Raw genomic sequence first — 10,000 nt, 5'->3', positions numbered from 1 at the left:
GTGTATATTCCTCTTGTTGCCAGTATATGTATGACACAGTGTATATTCCTCTTGTTGCCAGTATATATATGACACAGTGGATATTCCTCTTGTTGCCTGTATAAATTCGACACAGTGTATATTCCTCTTGTTGCCAGTATATGTATGACACATTGTATATTCCTCTTGTTGCCAGTATATATATGACAAAGTGGATATTCCTCTTGTTGCCAGTATATATACGGCACAGTGTATATTCCTCTTGTTGCCAGTATATATATGACACAGTGTATATTCCTCTTGTTGCCAGTATATATATGACACAGTGGATATTCCTCTTGTTGCCAGTATATATTCGACACAGTGTATATTTCTCTTGTTGCCAGTATATATATGACATAGTGTATATTCCTCTTGTTGCCAGTATATATATGACACAGTGGATATTCCTCTTGTTGCCAGTATATATACGACACAGTGTATATTCCTCTTGTTGCCAGTATATATATAACACAGTGTATATTCCTCTTGTTGCCAGTATATATGTAACACAGTGTATATTCCTCTTGTTGCCAGTATATATATGACACAGTGTATATTCATCTTGTTGATAGTATATATATATATGACACAGTGTATATTCCTCTTGTTGCCGGTATATATATGACACAGTGTATATTCCTCTTGTTCCCAGTGTATATTTGACGCAGTGTATATTCCTCTTGTTGCCAGTATATATATGACACAATGTATATTCCTCTTGTTGCCAGTATATATGTGGCACAGTGTATATTTCTCTTGTTGCCAGTATATATGTGACACAGTGTATATTCCTCTTGTTGTCAGTATATATATGACACAGTGTGTATTCCTTTTGTTGCCAGTATATATGTGACACAGTGTATATTCCTCTTGTTGCCACTATATATATGACACAGTGTATATTCCTCTTGTTGCCAGTATATATATGACACAGTGTATATTCCTCTTGTTGCCAGTTTATTTATGGTACAAATGTATATTCTTCAGATTTAATATATATCACTAAACGTGATTGCTTTTCGTTGCTTGTTTCATCTCTTCTTTGTACCCCTAACAACAATATTCAATACATCTATCGAAACAGGGAGATTGCCTGAGGCATTGAAGACAGCAAATGTAGTCCCAATCTTTAAAACAGGAGACAGACATGAAGCACTAAACTACAGACCAGTGTCACTGACACGTATAGTATGCAAAATCATGGAGAAGTTTATCAGGAGAAGAGTGGTGGAACACCTAGAAAGGAATGATCTCATCAACAGCAGCCAACATGATTTCAGGGACGGGAAATCCTGTGTCACAAACCTACTGGAGTTCTATTACATGGTGACAGCAGTAAGACAAGAGAGAGAGGGGTGGGTGGATTGCATTTTCTTGGACTGCAAGAAGGCGTTTGACACAGTTCCACACAAGAGATTAGTGCAAAAACTGGAATACCAAGCAGGGATAACAGGGAAGGCACTACAATGGATCAGGGAATACTTGTCAGGAAGACAGCAGCGAGTCATGGTACGTGGCGAGGTGTCAGAGTGGGCACCTGTGACCAGCGGGGTCCCACAGGGGTCAGTCCTAGGACCAGTGCTGTTTCTGGTATTTGTGAGCGATATGACGGAAGGAATAGACTCTGAGGTGTCCCTGTTTGCAGATGACGTGAAGTTGATGAGAAGAATTCACTCGATCGAAGACCAGGCAGAACTACAAAGGGATCTGGACAAGCTGCAGACCTGGTCTAGCAATTGGCTCCTGAAGTTCAATCCCACCAAGTGCAAAGTCATGAAGATTGGGGAAGGGCAAAGAAGACAGCAGACGGAGTACAGTCTAGGGAGCCAGAGACTACAAACCTCACTCAAGGAAAAAGATCTTGGGGTGAGTATAACACCAGGCACATCTCCTGAAGCGCACATCAACCAAATAACGGCTGCAGCATATGGGAGCCTAGCAAACCTCAGAACAGCATTCCGACATCTTAATAAGGAATCGTTCAGGACCCTGTACACCGTGTACGTTAGGCCCATATTGGAGTATGCGGCACCAGTTTGGAACCCACACCTAGCCAAGCACGTAAAGAAACTAGAGAAAGTGCAAAGGTTTGCAACAAGACTAGTGCCAGAGCTAAGAGGTATGTCCTATGAGGAGAGGTTAAGGGACATCAACCTGACGACACTGGATTACAGGAGAGATAGGGGGGACATGATAACGACTTACAAAATACTGAGAGGAATTGACAAGGTGGACAAAGACAGGATGTTCCAGAGACTGGACACAGCAACACGGGGACACAGTTGGAAGCTGAAGACACAGATGAATCAAAGGGATGTTAGGAAGTATTTCTTCAGCCACAGAGTAGTCAGGAAGTGGAATAGTTTGGGAAGCGATGTAGTGGAGGCAGGATCCATACATAGCTTTAAGCAGAGGTACGATAAAGCTCATGGTTCAGGGAGAGTGACCTAGTAGCGACCAGTGAAGAGGCGGGGCCAGGAACTTGGACTCGACCCCTGCAACCTCAACTAGGTGAGTACAACTAGGTGAGTACCTAGTTGTACTTACCTAGTTCTACCCACCTAGTTGTACTCACCTAGTTATACTCACCTAGTTGTACTTACCTAGTTGTACTGACCTAGTTGTACTCACCTAGTTGTACTTACCTAGTTGTACTCAGTTGTACTCACATAGTTGTACTTACCTAGTTGTACTCACCTAGTTGTACTTACCTAGTTGTACTCACGTAATTGTACTCACCTAGTTGTACTTACCTAGTTGTACTCACCTAGTTGTACTTACCTAGTTGTACTCACCTAGTTGTACTCACCTAGTTGTACTTACCTAGTTGTACTCACCTAGTTGTACTCGTCTAGTTGTACTCACCTAGTTGTACTTACCTAGTTGTGCTCACCTAGTTGTACTCACCTAGTTGTACTTACCTAGTTGCACTCACCTAGTTGTACTCATCTAGTTGTACTCACCTAGTTGTACTCACCTAGTTGTACTCACCTAGTTGTACTCACCTAGTTGTACTCACCTAGTTGTACTCACCTAGTTGTACTCACCTAGTTGTACTCACCTAGTTGTACTCATCTAGTTACACTCACCTAGTTGTACTCACCTAGTTGCACTCACCTAGTTGTACTCATCTAGTTGTGGTTGCAGGGATCGAGTCATAGCTCCTGGCCCCGCCTCTTCACTGGTCACTACTGTGTGTGTGTGTGTGTGTGTGTGTATGTGTATGTGTGTGTGTGTATTTGTGTATGTGTGTGTGTGTGTGTGTGTTTGTGTGTGTGTGTGTGTGTGTTTGTGTGTATGTGTATGTGTGTGTGTGTGTGTGTGTGTGTGTGTGTGTGTGTGTGTGCGTGTGTGTGTGTGTGTGTGTGTGTGTGTGTGTGTGTGTGTGTGTAATCACGTTTCAGTGTCCCGTCTTCAATAAATTTTACATATAATTTTTTTTAATTTCAAATAGCTGTAACATATACCATCTCAACTTGTAAATTAAACTACTGCTCAACCACTCTCCCTCATAAAGAATCTATTTTCTTTTGACTCCACGGTTTCCTCAATTTGCAACTGGTCTTTATCCCTCTTGCAGGTGCTAACAAATCTTTATTTACACATTCATGTCCTATTATGACGACCTTATATGTAGTTATGCCTCCTCATTTCTTTCTGTCACCCACAGTGGACATCTTCAGTATTTTAAATCTTTTCTCGTAACTATTTATTTTTTCCTCTAGTGGCCATTTTGTCGCTGTTAAGACAGTTTCTAACTTATCTTTGCTTGGATAGTTTGCGGCACTTACCACTGCCGCGTTTTCCAAGTTTATAGAAATGACTGTTACATTTCTCTTGCTGTATGTTTAAAAGCAGGTTTATAATCTGCTAGTGTATTAGATGAGTTTCTCAAAATTTCGTTTATATGATCTTCCAGTGATAATTTTTTGTTGATAAATCTTAGATGTTTCTATCTATTACTCTCATTATTTTCTCACACTGATTTTTTCTCTCATTTCCACTACATACATTTATCTACGTATAATTCCATCATCAGTTTTCTTTATTATTTGCTCACATTATCTAAATCATCTAGTGGAAAATTGCAGTCATTATTGTTATAAATACCGTGAGATTTCTTCATCTGCAATCACAGTCACATAGTTTTTTACTTCTTCTCATAAATCAATGATGTACATTCAGTACATTGTTGGGGCAAGTACAGATCCTTACGGCACCCCACTCGTGACACCTGCCCACTCACTCATTTTCACTCTTGTGTCTGTATTTTCTTCTCAGACAAAAAATCTCTTATCCATTGTAATGTATTTTATTCCTCCTCTGTTTTGTAATTTTAAAATTAGTTTTTCACGAGTAACTATGAAAAACATTCTTATGGTCTAGATACGATCCACCCGTTCATTTGTTTGGTGTACATTTTCTGAAACTCTGTCATCATAACTTAATGCATTTTAAATGCATGAATTTTCATTTTTACACCCGAAGTGAATACCAGTATGCTATTTTTTCTCTAAATGTTGAATCCACTTTTCTTAATGACTTTTTCGAGCATTTTTACTACAGCCCAAGTTACTGAAACTGACCTATAATTTAAAAAACCTTCCATATCTAATATTCTTTTTTAAATATTGGCAAACTGTGTATTGTCTTTCAGTTATCAGTCATGTTATCTTGCAGTGAAATCTTAAACCAAAAATTCCAGAGTGGATAGCATGATGGTCCCCCTTATGTTTTGAAATCCCATGTTCCTAGTCCTTCACGTCCCATTATTTTTGTTAGTCTCCATAAGAAATGTCTTTACTTCCTCTTCAGTCATATCAATAACCTTCGTATGGGATTAAAATCCGATACATTTGAAATATCTTCTTCTGTAAACACACTAAAACTTTTGACTCACGAAATCTTGATGACACGATTGCAAACAAACAATACCAGAGAGTCGTAAAACTCCAGACAGACGCGCTAGTCACTGGGCCAACTGGCTACAAGATTCGTCCAACTAGTTGAACGAATCTTGAATCTAGTTGGGCGAATCTGGCTACAATAAGATTCGTCCAACAAGTTGGACGAATCTTATTGGCCTAGTGGCTAGCGCGTCGGTCTGGAGTTTTATAACTCTCTGATCGAGGGTTCTATCCCACCCGTGGTATGGTTTGTTTACACTAAAACTTTTGTTTAATTCCTCGCACATTTCCTCCTCCATTTCTTGATTTTTTCCCCTCGTGTTTTATTCTCTCTATTTTGTCTTTAACATCTACTTTTTTTTTTTACAAACTTGAATAAAAGATTCTTTCTCCCTCCTGTACATTATTTATGTTTTTCCAAGTTTTTACCTTTTCCTCGCTCCTCATATTTAAATATGTATTCCTGGTCCGCCTGAATCTCTGATAAATTTGACTGGCGTGCTTACTATATTGATTCCCAGTCTGTGTGTGTGTGTGTGTGTGTGTGTGTGTGTGTGTGTGTGTGTGTGCGCCAATGGTACAAGCCAACCCACACTGAGAAAATGAGTAAGCACTAAACCCGTAAGTGTTATACATCGCCTGGGGAAGAGAAGGTTACCAGGTTTGAGCCAAAGAAGGGGAGGGTAGGCACAGTTCCTTGAATGAAAGCATTCTTACAGCTCCTTTGAATGATGATGCCGCTGTATTTTCAAATTTTGTTATGATGGACCTTGTCGAAAATTATTTGATCACATTTGGGCTGAAATTTGAAGGTTGCCATAACTCTGAGTCTCTCTACTGCTGTTATGTGATTTTTTTATGACATTTTTTCAGACCTCTGAGTGTAAGAGTCTGTCAGGGCATTGTGTGGATGCAGGGCTCGAACCAGGCCCTCCAGAGTGGAAGTTCGTAGCTCTACCAATCTGTTCAAATCGAAGTTACGACTCCAGTCTTCGTTTCGGCTCCGGTCTTTGTTTCAGTTCCGGCCTTCGTTTTGAACCCAGTCTTTATTTCGGCTCTGGTTCTCGTTCCGAACCCGGTCTTTGTTTCAGTTCCGGCCCTCGTTCTGAACCCAGTCTTTATTTCGGCTCCGGTCCTCTTTCCGAACCCGGTCTTTGTTTCGGCTCCGGTCCTCGTTCCGAACCCAGTCTTTGTTTCGGCCCCGGTCCTCATTCCAGCCCTGATCATCTTTCCGAAACCGGTCCTTCCGAACCCGTTTCCGTTCAGTAACCAGTTCTGAAGATAAAAAAAATACTGCCCAAAAAATCCATGTGTGTGTGTGTGTGGTACAATATGTGGGAGCGATGGTGGTGTCAACACCGGTGCAAGTTTATTTAGTTTGTTCTGCTGATATGGATCGTCATTTTACTGTCATTTGCTATGCATTGTCAGAAACTCTATGCATACATAATGCGTGAGGTGTTTGGTTGCGTGTGTGTGTGTGTGTGTGTGTGTGTGTGTGTGTGTGTGTGTGTGTGTGTGTGTGTGCGCGCGTGCGTCCTTTACCTTGGTCCGTCCCTCTCTCAAAAAAAGAAAAAAAAAAGAAAATAAAGTGTCAGAGAATAATCTTTTTATATTAAACATGTTTAATGAAAGAAACGTCACCTTTAATCCCGGAAGCGAGCATAGAAAGAGAGAGAGAGAGAGAGAGAGAGAGAGAGAGAGAGAGAGAGAGAGAGAGAGAGAGAGAGAGAGAGAGAGAGAGAGAGAGAAAGAGAGAGAGAGACTGTAAACAGCAAGACGGGTAGCAAACAGCAGCTTCACTCTGATTGTCACCTCCTCTAGAACATCACTTCATCTGAGATCCTTTATTCCTCAGATGATTCGTGTCTGGAACATGTTCGTACAGGATTATGACATTAAGGAAATAAAATCAGTTGATCAAATGAAATCGCTGGTCCCACAGTTGGCTCCAACTCCATCCTGTTCCCTGTTTGTATGTCTAATAACAAACGAGCTCTACGTAGGTAACAGCTCCTAGCTTGTAAATAAAGTCAGGAACCCTTACCCCAGCCATGTTAAACCCTCTGTAAGAGAGAAAGAGAGAGAGAGAGACAGAGAGAGACAGGGAGAGAGAGACAGGGAGAGAGAGACAGCTACTCCAGACCTCATCGATCCTTCACAAACAACAATCCACACCGTCTCAACCAGCTCTTTACCCCCGACACGCTATTTTCGACGCTAATTACTTCTGTACTAACAACTTTCCGGTGTCTCAGAATTATCAAGCCAACTCCACCATTATTTCTTTTCTTTCGTTTTTCTCCTTCTCTCACCATATATATATTTTTTTTGTCTTCGTAATTTTTTTTTCAAAAATCCTGTAGTCAATTTTGCATTAATGTAATATTTTGAATTACATTTTTTATTTTTTTAATAATTGGTGTTTTTGGCAGCTGATTATTTCTTTGAGAAAATTAAAGATTTCTTGGCTCTAAAATAATATTTTGAAAGCAAATGATTATTTTGGAGGTTGAATAAATTTATTTTAAAGATAATAAAGACACTTTATCTGGTTACTGAAAGGTAACTGTTTTTTTTTTTAAGGGAAATGTAATTTATTCGGAAAATAAAATTAATATATTTTTTTAATTTTATAAGAAATATATTTTGAAGGATTCTTTTTTTTATTGATTTTGAGGTAAAAAATTAATATTATAGAGGTGAAATTATTGTTTTGTAGATACAAACTTTATTATTTTCGAGGTAAAATTTTATTTTGGAGGTAAAAATTCTATTATTTTGGAGTTGCAAATTTTATTCTTTTGGAGGTAAAACTTTATTATTATGGAGGTAAAAAATATTATTTTGCAGGTAAAATGATATAATTTTGAAGGAAATTTCATTATTTTCTAGGTAAAATTTTTTCATTTTTTGAGGTAAAATATTTTGAGGTAAAATTTTATTATTTTGGAAATAAAGGTGATTTATTCCGGCAATAAATTATTGCCAGAATAAGGGGGAAACCTTCAGTCATTTTAGGGGAAGGGGGGAGGGGAGGGGAACACCCTTCAGTCGTTCTATGGGAACGGGAAAGGGGAGGAGGAGACTCTTCAGCCCTAGAGGAAGGGGGATAGAGGGGGAGACCCTCTAGTCCTTCTAGGGGAAGGGAAGGGGAAACCGTCAGTCTTTCTAGGGGAAAGGGGAGGTGAGGGAGGGTAGGGGAGGGAAACCCTTCAGTCCTGCTAGGGGAAGGGGGAACTCATTTTGCTGTTGAAGGGGTCTTGCTGCAAAGAAGTTGAGCTACTCTTCCCTTCCTTGGATCAAACCTGATTGCTTCCCATTCCCATTATGCGCGTATAGCACTTCTCTTTATAATAATAATAATAATAATAATAATAATAATAATAATAATAGCAAATAAATAATATTAATAATAATAATAATAATAATAATAATAATAATAATAGCAAATAATAATAATAATAATAATAATAATAATAATAATAATAATAAGTACAGAATATTAAACTAAATTGAATCTTAACAGAATATAAATGAATCTGAACAGAAGCTTAACAGAATCAAAACAAATCTAAACAGGAAGTCAAGAGAATTTAAACAGAAAGTCAACAAAATCTAAACAGAAACCCAACTAAATTTAAACAGAGAGTCTACAGACTCTAAACAGAAATCAAAATCTAAACTGAAAGTCAACAGGATCTATGCATAAATTAAAATAAAATAAATATAGCAGAATCTAAACACTGCAACATTGGATCTCAACAGCGAGGATAGGATCGTTAGCCTTTATTGGATCAACAATATAAAGTTCTTGTGTTACATTGTGTCAGGATAAATCTGAATATCTTGAAGGTTGTCTTGTGAGTATAAAAGATACTCTCCCGAGTCGGCGAAAACATTTGAAGTCACTTGAAGTCACCGGCTATCGTATGTGGCTGGCCCTCACGCGCTCGGTCGACGCTCTTCTTACACTCGCCGGCGGCGTTGCACACTTATGGCGCTCTTCTCGCTGCGTTATTTTGACCTTTCATTGGCTTTACGAGCATCTTTATCACGTTGTGTACAGTGGCGGCGACGGGGCCAGAGTCCTACCTCACTGCTCCACAATCCTCGTAGATTGCATCATCGTGCCGTAATGGCACTCTCGCTGCCTGGTTTATAGGAGCTCTGGCGCTCATTGACGCAGCAATCAGGAGAAGTGTTAGGGGAGGGGAAGAGCCTTTGAGGGTAGGTTGCTTCGAGGGGTCTGGTGAAGGTCTTTTGGTCCGTGGAATTGGAGTTACTCTGCTCATCGTCAGATTAAAGTTGATTAGCGTTTCCCATGGGCCTATATGGGTTAAAATGGCTATGTTCAGGGCAGGGTTCAGATGCTTGCAGGTCTTCAGGTTTTAGTTGCGTTCTGGGCAAGGTTCAGGTGCATGCAGGTCCTCAGAACCTTAGTTGCGTTCAGAGCAGTGTTCAGATCTCTGTAGTCCCCAGCATTTTCTCGTAATCCTAGGTAATTAAAACGAATTTACGGCAAAACATTTGCGCTGTAGATAATGTGTAGGTCAGCTGAGGTCACCTCTTGGCTCCAGTCAGCAGAATGTGTAGGTCAGCTGAGGTCACCTCTTGGCCTCAGCAGAATGGGGACAAGGGGAAATCGGTTGAAAATTCCTCCTTACCGAGGATGGAAATTTTCTTGCTCTCGCTTACGCTCTCTTATTTTTATCGGAATCTTTTATAAAGTTAGAAGACAAGATAGGGATAGTTAAAGTTTGTCATGAAACAGGACAAGTGTTTCCTGACGCGGGTCTTAGATGATGACCCGCCGGTGGAGCTTTCGGTCATCTGAATACAATCACGTTTGGTCCAGGAAGGAAGGATGAGGGAGGTGGAAGAGGAGGAGGGTAGCTGGATTTCCTCGTATCAAGAACCCTTCACCGGCATCAAGGACTCCCTGTCCCTCTCCCTAACCCATACCCCTTTACCCTTCCCTCTTTCTCTCTCTGAAAGGAATCGGCAAGTTGTGCGAGTGTTTGAAGCTCCTCCGAGATCTTCTTTTATTTATTTCCCCTCCTCTTTTCCCC

The sequence above is a fragment of the Cherax quadricarinatus genome, chromosome 37, assembly GCF_038502225.1.
Source record: "Cherax quadricarinatus isolate ZL_2023a chromosome 37, ASM3850222v1, whole genome shotgun sequence".
Classification (NCBI taxonomy): domain Eukaryota; kingdom Metazoa; phylum Arthropoda; class Malacostraca; order Decapoda; family Parastacidae; genus Cherax; species Cherax quadricarinatus.
Note: the sequence above shows the minus strand (reverse complement) of the source record.